Source organism: Trichosurus vulpecula, chromosome 5 (assembly GCF_011100635.1).
Source record: "Trichosurus vulpecula isolate mTriVul1 chromosome 5, mTriVul1.pri, whole genome shotgun sequence".
Taxonomy (NCBI): Eukaryota; Metazoa; Chordata; class Mammalia; order Diprotodontia; family Phalangeridae; genus Trichosurus; species Trichosurus vulpecula.
The window spans coordinates 113,047,973-113,061,186 of record NC_050577.1 but is presented as its reverse complement, the minus strand read 5'-3'; positions in this window follow the sequence as shown (position 1 = coordinate 113,061,186).

The window sequence follows — 13,214 nt, the reverse complement described above, 5'->3', positions numbered from 1 at the left end:
TCAGAGAGAGGACTAAGAGCGAGTGGTGCCAGAAGCCACAAATCCAAGTATTTACATGTGCACAAGACAGAAAAGATTATTAGTCACACAGGGCTCTTCAGTCACACTCCTTCTAACTAATTGGCTAAATAGCCAATGTCCAGATAATTAGCATAAGGTGAGTGCAGCTTTGCCCCTAGGTGCTGACATTTAGGGGGTGCATTTCCTTCCTGCAGGAGTCTATTTTCCCTCCTCTATTTTTTTCCTAAGGAAGTAGTCCTTAAATCTTCACACACAGTCCTGTCTAGCTGGATAGGGCAATTTCCCCTGGGTTTTCTGCTCCATGGGTCCCACACTGGGTCCCTCTCCCGGGGACGCTTTTCCCTCCAATCCCCCTTGGAGTTAAAAGCCAGACTCTCTGAGGACTAGGCAGCCCCCTCCCCTTGTACAACTACATCATTCTTAGTACTTCCTTCCCACCCCAACCTTTTCTTGACCCCAGATGACTGGCTCCCCTTCTGTCCATTCTCTTTTCCCTGGTCTCCATTTAGCCTTCACCTTTTATACACCTTCTTCTTCATGGGAAGAGCACAGGATTTATAGTCAGAGGATGTAAGTCACAATCCACCTCTGCTACTCACTCCCTATGTAACCTCCATCCACTGGCCCTCTCATTCCTCCTCCCCCCTATAAAATTAAGGAACTGGTTTAGATCAGGCTTTTTAGCATAATATCAGTGAGCTTACAAAACCCCTAATATTTGATAGCTATGTTTAAATATAATTGATTTTCTTTGTAATACTATTATTTTATGCTTTTAAAAATATTATTCTGAGATGAAGTCCATAGACTTCACCAATCTGCCAAAGAGGTCCATGAAACAAAAAAGTTACAAATCCAAGTTCTTCTAGCTCTAAATCCTTTGATTCCCTAGTTCTTTTTCTCATCTCCCACTTATGACTCAGAAGTTCTCAATCACATCTTGTTTCCTCTATCTCCCCTTCATCTCCTTCCATACATTTTCTTTAAGTCACAGCCCTTCATCTTTTCTCTAGTTATTATCTTAGCAGTTTCCTTCTGCTCTTCTTAAGCCCTGCCTCCACTTCAGCCCTACCTCCACCCTGTTTATTCCTCCTTTCCTTCCTGACCCATTTGATACTTTACTTCTTCTACTCCTCCTCATAGTTTATTCCTCCTTTCCTTCCTGACCCATTTGATACTTTACTTCTTCTACTCCTCCTCATAGTTTGCCCCCACACAGTCTTCCCTTCATTTCCTTCATGTCTGAAACAACAAAAACATTTTTTTCTGATAGAAGTCCACCCATTTTCCAGTTCAGGCATGTTCGGCCCATAAAAATTTAAGACCAACATTTTTAATAGATGTCACTGTGCCAAATACTCAGCCTCCAAGTTAAGTGGAATAGAAAGCTTGTAAAAATAAATAAAGAGACCTAGCAGAAGAAATCAAAGTCATATAGGAACAGAATGAGGAACAGATCATACTTGTCATCCTTTCTGCTACTGGAGTTATTTCAAGGATGCTTTCATTAAGACTGAAGAAGATGATTTATTCAACTACAAAAATCATCCATTTTATCCAATATTTCAATAGAACATTATTTCAATATTTCATAGAACATTAAATATAAAAGAATAATAATAGAAAATGGCTTGTTCCATGACTGTTTTTATTGAGCTTTACAGAAAGGAAGAAAAAAAGAGAAGGCAGGAAGGAAGAAAGGAAGAAAGAAAGGAAAGATGAAAGAAAGGGAGAGAGAAAGAGAAAAGAGAATAGAAAGAAAGAGAAAGGAAGGAAAGAAGAAAGAAAAAGAAGGGAAGAATCAAAAAGGAAGGATGAAAGAAAGAGAAAGAAAAAAGGGAAGGAAGAATGGAAGGAAGAGAAAGAAAAAAGTTTTTTTTAAACACTTAAGTGCTAAGCTTTGTGCTAAGTACTGGGGATACAGAAGATGGTCCCTACTGTCAAGGAATTTAATATTTAAACATAAACATTTAACATAAAGGAGTTGGAAGATGGATATTGGAGTAAGGCACCTGGGACTAGGCAGCTAGTGTCAGAGTAGAACAAACGCGAGAGTGCATTTGAAGTGAGTAAGCAACATGGCTGGGGCTTCTCCTGATATGGTGGTCCTTGGCCAATAGCAGAGTCACCCTCTGGGTGGATTCATCCTTAGCAGATGCTTTTAAATGCAAAAAATAAAATACATAGAATTACAAAGGAAACCACAAATTAGTAGAAATAAAGATGTATTTTTTTTTTTCCTATCCAACTGATAAAATCCCAGCAATCTCTCCAGGGACTGCTTACTGGTGTGTGGAGTCCCTGTTAAGAACAGGGACTGTTAAGAAGTTAAGAACCCCTGCTCTAGCGTGTCATTTAGAAACTAAGCAGTATATATGTGACCCGCACAGATATCCTGTCAACTGAGGGAAATCACTGCCACCCTCTCTTTCTCTTAAACCATAAACTTCCTTCTCTCCTTCAGCTCTAAAGTCTCTTCAGTTCCCAGGTTTAATGAAAGGAAAAACAGTGAAAGGAATTATTCCATGGGAGGAAACAGAAGGTAATTTTTACTCTCTTCTTGTTTTTATGATACTTTTTTAAATGCAATCTGTCGGGAACACACTCACTTGCTGTTGGACGGAGAAATGTTTTGCTCATTGAATGCCTTTTGGCCATTTTTGTTGAGATGTTTATGCTGAATGGCAAAATCTAAAACCTTCAACAACACGTAGTAGACATGTGACAATATGCTGAATGGAAGTAACTGTCCAATGAGTTGCTGTGAGCCCTGCCAGAGTAATTGAGATCAGCTGTCCTAGAGCCACTGACCATCCCATGATTCAGTAAACAGGCGATGGAGGGGTTTTGTGTTTTTCCTTTCCCTTTTAACTCCCACAATTTGACTATCTGTGTCCTTTGGATATGTTCGAAAACAGCTTTTTCATTTACAGGATCATTCTAGGCTTGCTGATTTAGCTGTTTGAAGGCTTTGAAAAAGAGGTTGAAGTTTATATTATTCTTGTTCTTGTATTTTATAGGAAAGGGATTCAGTTTTTTGGGGACAGCTAGGTGGCACGGTTGGTAGAGCATTGGGCCTGGAGTTAGGGAAGACTCATCTTCCTGAGTTAAAAATCTGGCTTCAGACATTTGCTAGCTGTGTGACCTTGGTTAAGTCACTTAACCCTATTTGCCTCAGTTTCCTCATCTGTAAAAATGAACTGGAGAAGGAAATGGCAAACTACTCCAGTATCTTTGCCAAGAAAACTCCAAATGAGGTCACACAGAGGTGCTTCTGACTCCAGATATGGCACTCTATTCACTGTACCACCCTAGCTTCCCTATCCTTCAAAGCCCAGCTCAGCCGCCAGCTCCTCCATGGAGTTTCTTCTGGTCCCTACAGTAGGTCATCATATCATCATCTAGTTCATAACACTTTGTACTTCTCTCACGCATGCATCATATTCTAATGGATATGATATAATATAATATAATATAATATAATATAATATGATATAATATAATATAATATAATATAATATAATATAGTATAATGTAATGTAATGTAATATAATATAATGTAATGTAATATAATATAGTATAGTATAATATAGTATAGTATGATATAATGTAATGTAATATAATATATATAATATAATATAGTATAATATAATATAGTATAGTATAATATAATATAATATAATGTAATGTAATGTAATATAATATAATATAGCATAATATGTAATATAATATAATATAGTATAGTATAGTGTAATGTAATGTAATATAATATAATATAATATAGCATAATATAGTATAGTATAGTATAATATAATATAATATAATATAATATAATGTAATGTAATATAATATCATATAATATCATATAATATCACATAATATAACATGACATAATATAATATAATATAACATAACATAATATAATATAATACAATATAATATAACATAACATCATATAATAGGGTATAATAATATAATATCTAATACATATCATGAATGAGTATTTATCAAATGATTACTAAGAAAGTAGGCTGGTTTGACTCTGGGAAATTACACTAGGCTTTTAATGACCTCAACCTTCTACCTGACACAAAGACCTAAGTTTTTTGCTTTGTTTTTTTTTTTTTTACAAAAATATCCTTTTGGTTATGTTATATTGTATAAGGCATAGAATACTATATGTTCTTTGAAGAAACAAGGTTGAGGGTAATCAAAAAGGGAATGGAAAATCAAGACAGAAGCACAAATGATGTCATCAGAGAGGTGCAGGATGGGAAAAAGATGGATTAGTTACATAGCAGGGGTGTTGGCTATCTTATGGACAGCCTACACAATGGGAACCACACAGTGTGAAGATGGGTAAAAAGCCCCAAAATGTCAGACACTGCTGCAGATTTAGAGGAGGACATGGATAAGTGTTACGTAGCAAGAATATCAAACACCAATGAGATCATAGATACATTACAGCACTAAAGTATTTGTTTTGTCATCTCAAAAGATCATAAACTCCTTGATTTCAGGGATTGGGTGTCTTGCCTCTTTTTCAACTTCCCTCTATTATCTATCACAGTACATTACATCCAATAGATGCTAAATAAATGCTATTCCACTTATAGAATGGAATAAGGACAAATGAGATCGTATAAAAAGAGACAGCTTTCAGAAGGAAAAAGTTATAATATGGATTCATAGTATTCTTGTTATTAAGTCTGGACAGAGGGCAGACAGGCCTTTAGGAGATCAGGGCCTACTTATTTTCTTGCTGTAGTTAACGTTCTATACCTGAAGATACAAGATTCAATTCATAAATATCCTGGAAAGTCTCCAGCTTGGTATTCAGCATTTTCAGTATAAAATATTACTCACTCTGTACCTTGAAAACCTGTCAAGGGCTCAGCTGAGTTCAGGATTCCTGGTTCTGACCCAGAGCCAGGCTCCTTCCCTTTACTCTGGACAGACACATCTGTCGTTGGCAGTGAGTGACTTGCCCATACTGGCTATTGTTTCTGCTGCCTTCCCTGCCTTGAGACCTGGGGCACTCAGCCATTGTTCTTAAAGTAGCTCTGTAGCTTGTGGAGCCAGGTAAAAGGAAGAGCCAGGTAAAAGGCAGAGAAAAGAAGGCAAAGGAAGAAGCTGTTGTTATTGTTCTGAGCTCTGGTAAACCAATGAAGTTTATAAAAAATGAGAATCAAAAGTGGCCAGCCATTTCGATGATTTTCTTTTCTTTTGTGACAAAATGTAGTTATATTTAACTTTATTCTTTAGCAAAATTAGGTATTCTTTCCCCTAAAAAGAAAATCCAGAATTGTCATAGTTTCCTTTTGACTGTTGGGAGTGAAAGGGATCTCTCAGAGAAAGTATACAGAGAAAAAGGAAGGAATGTTTCCTTTACTTTTTATCTTGTGTTTAGAACCCCATGGGGCCTAAGACCAGCTATTTGGTGATGGTGTGGGAGACGTTGATGGTGGTAGATGATATGATGAAAAACTAATAAATAGTGGAGTCTTCATTTATCCTTTGGTTTAATTTTCTAGAAAATAAATGTTGACTTATTTTGTTAGAGAGTGGAGTGAGCTGGGCCCAGAAATACCTGAAAAAATCAAGAAATTCCCCTCCTCCCCAACCAAATGCCTCTTTTATTTTAGTAACCAAGGATAAGATTTAGGGAAGATTTTGTTTGTGGAGTGCATTAGTTAATACTGATAGATTACCGGCTCAGTCAAAGGATACAAACTGAGGAATGTCAGAGCCAGAAGGCTGAATGAATCAGGCCATGCCTAAAGGGAATGAAACTTGGAACCAGTAAAAGTTTTTAGTAGGCCAATTGAATTTTTGTAGCATGGGAGTGGGAGGGGAGGAAGTGGAAGAGATGGGGTAAGATTTCAGAATAAAATTCTAAATTGTAATAGTATTTCAGTGAATCAGTTAAGTAACCAAAGATTATTTCAAGATTACAGATTTATGTTTAAAAGGCCTTCAGAGGCTGTTTTTCTTCCCTCTCAGATATGGCTACAATTTAGGTAGTTACTAACAGGTGCCTTTTTATGATTATGGGCCAATCTGCTAGGCTTTTCTCAGGCAAGGATAATTGTGTAAATTAGCCTACAATTCAGCACTTACTTATACTTTTTTCCCTCCAAAAAACAAGCTCTTTATTAAAAACAACAGCATAAATTATAAACTAATTTCTAAAAGCTTTCATTGATAACAAAAATTAAAGAAATATAATACCTAAGAACAATCTGATACTTTTATAATTAAACTTTAGTTGTCTTATAATTACTGCATAACTTAGTTTAGTTTTTTTTTTTTTCAGAGAAAAGTAGCAAATTTGCACTAGCTCTTTTCTTAGGGGGTCAATGCTTAATGAATGTTTTGAATTAAATTGAATTGGAGCATCTGTATAACTCCTGGAGTTCAGCCACCTTAGAGGCTTCAGAGCATCTGAAAACCTTTGATCTGATCTTCCTCTCCTTGCTTCACTTATTAAAAAGAGGTGGCTTTTCATCTATGAAGAGCCCAGATGTAGGTGCTTGATGGCATGCCTTACACTGACAGCTAGTTTCTCTCCAGAAGGGAGAAGATTATGTTTTGTCCTTGTTAATCTTCTGTAATAGAGTTCTAGACAGAAAGTAAGATCTGGTCCAACTTCATCATTCATTAGTTGTGTCACTTGTGTCGTTATTCTGAATTGAAGAGATTAGGCTAGGTATCAGCTAGGTCCCGGTTAGTGCTAATAATGAACCCCGAAGTGGTGGCATTATTTGGGATCCTCACAACCACTCTAAGAAGTAGGTGCTAGTCTTATCTCCATTTAACGGACGAAGAAACTGACTGAGGCGAGCAGAGGTTAAGTGACTTGACCAAGGTCACACACCTAATGTGTGTCTGAGGTCACATTTGAACTCAGGTCTTCCTGACTTCAGGCCCAGCATTCTATCCCCTAAGATTTTACTTGTTCTGCTTGATTGGAGGGGGCAGAACCAGGACAATCAGTGGAAGCTGCAGAGAGGCAGACTTTGATGACATAAGGAAAAAATGGTTCCTAACAATTAGAACTGTATAAAAGTGGCGGTTCACTTTGGAAGGTAGCAAGCCTCCCAACATTGGAAGTATTCAAGCAGAAGCCGAGTGACCACTTGTCAGGGATTGTTACTCAGGTGCAGATTGGACCAGATGGCCTCCAAAATCTCTTCCAACTCTTCTATTTTGTGGGTCTGTGACAATTGAACAGAATCGTCTTAGAAAATTCTATCTTCACCAAAGTTATACTGAACTTCGTGTACAGAAAGAAGATACAGAGAATTCATTAAATATATTGCACAGGCAAGGAGAGAAAGGGAACAAGCATTTATTAAGCACCTACTGTGGGCCAGGGACTGTGCTAAATGCTAAGCATTTATTAAGCACACCACCATAGGCCAGGCACCGTGCAAAGTACTTTACAAATACTGTTTCATTTGACATGAAGTCAAGAGATCAGCTTCTCAGATTTGCTTCTGATCAGTTGTGTGATCTTGGACAAGTTACCGGGCCCTTCTGTTCCTTACTTTCTTTGACTGAAAATGATGTCTACCTTACAGAACAATAGCGAAGACAGATGATGTAACATAGGGGAAACATTTGGATCCCCAAGAAAAATGTACTACATAAATCTCATTGTTCCTTTTATTTAAATGACTTCCCTAATGTTGTGTCTACATACAGAGACTATTTTGGGGGAGGTGGGGGGGGGAAGCTAACTTCAGTCAACCAGCTGGCTACAGGATGGCTGTTTTTGAAGCAGACAGTTGTTTGGCTGACTTCATGCGGTTTTCTTTCAAATTGGTTTCTGAAAGCCTACTGCTGTACTGCTTTCACCAAAGTAAATGAAGATTAAAATAGGTACAAATCGTTTGGAGGAACATGAGGACTTTGCCCGATGCTTGGGATTTTTGTAGTTAAAAAAAGTACATTTTCCCTTAATTTATTTAGTATGGAGTGAAATTAACATTCCTTCACTGACACAGATGTGGTCCATAAGAAGTCCTAATATCAAAAAGACCAGGGCTAGCTGTCCAAACATAAATGGAGCTGTTACCTAGAGCCTTTTTAAAAGAGGAATGATGTATTCAACTCTCCAACTGAACATATCAAAGGCAAGGAAGAGAGTAAGGACCCAGGGAATGGGGTGGAAATGGTTATTCTGTTTAGCCATCTGCTTTGGTCTTGCCTGTTCCACATGTAGTTGTATTTATAGTGTACATAAAAGTATCTCTCCCGAGGATCAGAAAGAACAGATTTATGGATCCAGATGTGAGTTTGCATTTCTACAGGTGTGACTTGCTGCAGTTGAAAGAACAGCGTGCACCAGGGATGGAGTTTCTCATTATGTAATCAATATAAATTACTGCTCAACTTTTACACGTGTTGATAAAGCAAATATGCGTCATTGGGATTGGTCTAGTAGGATAAAAAGGGGGACCTGTTCCCCTCAGGCTGGGGCACAGTGAATAATGTATCTATTCAGCATTCCTAAGGGATGTGGTAGCAGGTACCATGTTAGTGATCAGGTGAGGTAGGCACAGCTCTGCCCATGGATGGGATTCGCTGGTGGTTACAAGTAGAAATAGTATCCCTGCCCTTTGTTCATTAGAAAAGGCAAGGACTTGTTTATAAATATTTAGAAAGCTTTTAACATTTGATGGGAGGAGATCCAGAAAAACTACAAGGAAAGTGAATAAAAGGTTGGAAAAATGAGTCTTGTGAAAAATGATGAAAGGAGTTGGAATCAGTTAACTTAAGGAAGACAAGGCCAGTGTTATGTCTAAATGATGCAAAGCAGCCAGGGCTGCTGACAAGTTAGTCACCATTGCACAAACTTGGGATTTTTTTTTCTATTTTGAATGAAAATGCTGCTTGGTTGAGTGTGGCTGTGTCTAGACAGAGCCACTAACTTAAACATTTCAGTCAGTAAGGTTATTTTAAGTGACCAGGTCCATGGCAAGAACAAAAATATTTTGTGAAGCACCTGAATGTGTCTTCTAGAGAACATTATGACAGGTCAGCATAGGCAAGACAAGCAGAAAACCCTTGATTCTGTAGAATTGCCTTCTTGGGCTCTGATTAAATGATGAGACCTTAGCTTAGGTACTAATGTTCATTGTTTAATGAAATCATTTGGGTGAAGGCCTAGATGCTTAGTAAGGTTGTGAATGAGACCAAACTGGAAGGGATGACTAATAACATTGAATGTGAAAACAGAGATCCTAAACCAGATCTTCATGGATTAGAAGGATGGCCAAAAACTAACAATTGATAGGGATAACAGCCACATTGTACATATACCTTGGACAAGTTTTGCAGGTAAATGCTGAACTGGACCCAGAATTGACTAGTATTAGAGGAGACCAGATGGTGTTTGGGAAATTGTACAACAGCCCTAAACTGTTGTCTGATGCTAAAACCCATCTTTTTAAGAAAAATATTCTCAAGGTGATGCCATATGGTTGCAAACTATGGGGTGACAAAATTTCAGAGAATCACAGTTACCATCACAGATGACTCGAAAGGCAATGGAAAGACATATGGTAGATATAAGTAGGTAATGGCTTATAACCAGTGATGACTTTAGTTGCATTAACAGAAATACAAATGCTCAGTGCTCTTTCTACTGTCCCATACTGCTTCCAAGAGAGAATAAAAGAGAGATAATATTTTAGAATTTGAGAGAATACCTATGAAATTTCAATTTCTAACAATTACTTATTATTAATTACTAATAATTACTAATTATATAGCACTTTGGAGATCACAGTCAGTTTCCTCACAAATAACTTCTCAAGTAGGTAAGGATAGTTTTATCATCTCTTTTTTACAAATGGGACCTGAGATCCGGAGGAGTTATGAGATTTGCCCTCAATCACAAAGCTATTAAGAATCAGAACTGAGATTTAAACCCAGGTCACAAGCAAGAACAAAGATCTTTCCTTTTGTGTATTGTTTTTTTCCCATTAGATTGTAAGCTGCTTGAGGGCAGGAACTGTCTTTTTTCTTATTTGTATCCCCAGTACTTACCACAGTGCCTGGCACATAGTAGGTGCTTGATAAATGTTTATTGTATTATATTGTATTATATTATATTATATTATATTATATTATATTATATTATATTATATTATATTATATTATATTATATTATATCATATCTCATATCATGTCATATCATATCTCATATCATATCATATCATATCATATCATATCATATTATATTATATTATATTATATCATATTGTATTATATTATATTGAATCTAGAGATAGGAAGGGCTCTCAGAGGCTACCTAGCCCAAACCTCTCATTTTACAGATGAAGAAACTAAAATCCAGGGAAGTTACATGATTTGCCTAAGGTGACATGGGCAGTAAGTGTCTAATTGGAATTTGAACCCATATCCTTTAACTCTGGATCTAGTATACTTCCTTCTATACCAGAGGTGTTACACTTTCCCCATGGGTCTAACTCCCAAGGGTAGGGAGCCAGATAAAAATGTAATTAGGAAATATTTAATAAAATAAATAAAAATAAAATAGGACATAGATATTGTTAATATGTGGTTTTCTGGGTTAATATGCAGCCTGCCTGCAGGCATCCTTATGTATGGTTTAGTGGCCTTTTATTTGAACTCGACAACCCCGCTGTGTACTGTGATACCTCCATCTATTATGTTCCATTTTATACACATATTGTTTAATGCCCAGACAAATACAGTTCTCTCTGAACATCAATTACTTTGTATCTGGTAGCATTTCACTTCAGCCTTTATACACCAAAATGTTAAATATATGGCCATGTCTATGAGAAAAAACTTTTCTGTCTCTTACGTGTATATATGTATATGTACATGGATAGATAGATGATAGACAATAGCATTTATTTTCCTGTCTATAGGTTGTTTTCTTCCTATAGGATATAAACTACTTGAGGGCAGGGACTGTGCAATTTTTGTCTTTATATGGGAGTACCTAACACAGCACCGGAGGCATTCATAGGAGACATTCAATGAATACTTTTTGAATTGAATTGAAAATGACATTAGGCTCTGAGAATTGTACTGTTCTCATAATATGGATAGCTTTATCTTTGAAAGAAAACTCATTAGTAATTGTGTCAACTTTGGCAGAATGAATCTAAGTAATACTTCTAATACATATCAGATTTGCCTCATCATAAATCTACTACAATGAATAAATGAAGCAATAAGAACATTTTTTTAAACTAGGGAAAAATAATTTAAAATGAATGTTTCTAGAAGGTAGAAAGAACACATGTAGGAGGTGAGATTCTCAGCTAGTCCCAAGTTCTCTGTTTCTGATTAGGTCCTTGACTTGGAGTAATCTCTTTTTACCTCAGTTTTTATGTGCACAAAATGGCGATAACATTAAACCATCTTCTTCAGCTGACCCTTGAAAGGCCCTGATAAAAACAATCAGCAATGTTGGGCTGATGGTTCTTAGAATGCATGTATCTCTCTTCATACGATATTGAGAGCAATGAATGGAAACTGCCGAGAGGCAGAGTTAGGCTTAACGTATGGTCCAAATTCCAAACAGCTAACTCAGAGTGAAATAGGCTGCCAGGAAATGTTGGGTTCCCCCTTGAGAGAAGTCTTTAAGGGAAAGCTGGGTGGCTATTTGTTGGATAAGTTGGAGATGAGACCAGTGAGAATGGGTTCAAGTTAGGGGAAAATATCACAGCGAGAGTCCCTAGAAAGGGCAGAAAAAAAATAGAAACAAGTAGAAGGGAGGGAAGAGAAGGGGAGAGAATTAGAGGGGAGGAAATAAAGGAAGGGTAGGGAAAGGGATAGGATTACCATAGTCTGCCCCAAAAAAATCTTTATAAGGGCGTTACATTAATAGGCAAACCAAACCAATCCAAACCAAACCAAGAAACCAAGCATGCTGTGCTTGGTACACAAATGGAACAGGAAAAGAAAACATTCTTTAAAAACCTATTAATATAAATATTTAAAGAACATATGAAAACCAAACCAATATCCCTTATATCATGTAATTCACATTGCAATAAATTCTCAGAAAATGCAACCTCATGAATTTCAACTTTTTGCAAATTGTGTCCTTGAAAAATGAAACTGCCTTTTCTTTTTTTTCCCTAGGATATTTAATTATTTAAATTTCTATGATTTGGACATAAGATCTAGTGTATGTGAAAACTGAGGGGAAATGCATTCAGAAATACTTCAAAATAAATTGTATTTTTCTTGTTACATATACATGCAGATCACTTAATCTTTTCTAATTAAAGAATAATTAAACATTTGAAAACATATACTTTATCATCATAAAATAAATATGTACTAAAAATTCTCAAATTGCAACTTTATTCATAAAAAGCTACATTTTCAAAATGACAGATTTAGGAAAGTAGTGACTACCCATAATAAAGTAAGACTGTCAAAGCACAAAACTGAATGTTCATAGAGTCAGAGATACTTGGTCCACAGCACAAGTTTCAAGTCCTTATTCAAAATGGTGTGGGTATTTGAACATTAAGGATACTATGTGTTTCATTAAGTATTATATTAAGACATAATTATATTCTGTCCTTAATATGTAATTAATAGTTCCTTAGTTGATTAACCAAGGAACATCTCTATTGACAGATAACTGACAATTTTGTATATTACAATTTTCTTTGAAATTCACCAGTTTTACAAGAAAGGAAGGAAATGACATTTATTAAGTGCCTAATATGTGCCAGGTACTATGCCAAGTGATCTACAAATATCTTACTTGAGTAACAAACAAGGGATTATTATTATCACCAGTTTACAATTAAGGAAACTGAGGCAGACACAAGGAAGTTAAAGTTAAAAGTTGAAGTTAAAGTGACTTGCCCATGCTCAAACAGCTAGTGTCTGAGGTCAGATTTTAGCTCAAGTCTTTGGAACTCCAGGTGCAGCACTATCCACAGCCCCATCTGACTGCCTTCTATGATGGATCTAAAAAACAATTCACACTTAATGATAATACTGTGGAAGACAAACACATTTGCAATTAGTTGGCCCAGGACCCCTTGGAGAGTCCTGCTAATTTGTACTCCAATAATTTGTACTGATGCCCCAGCCCCTCTCATCAGCCTTGGTGATAGATCACATTCTCCTTCAGGTATATGAGGTGGACTAAGCGGCCTCTG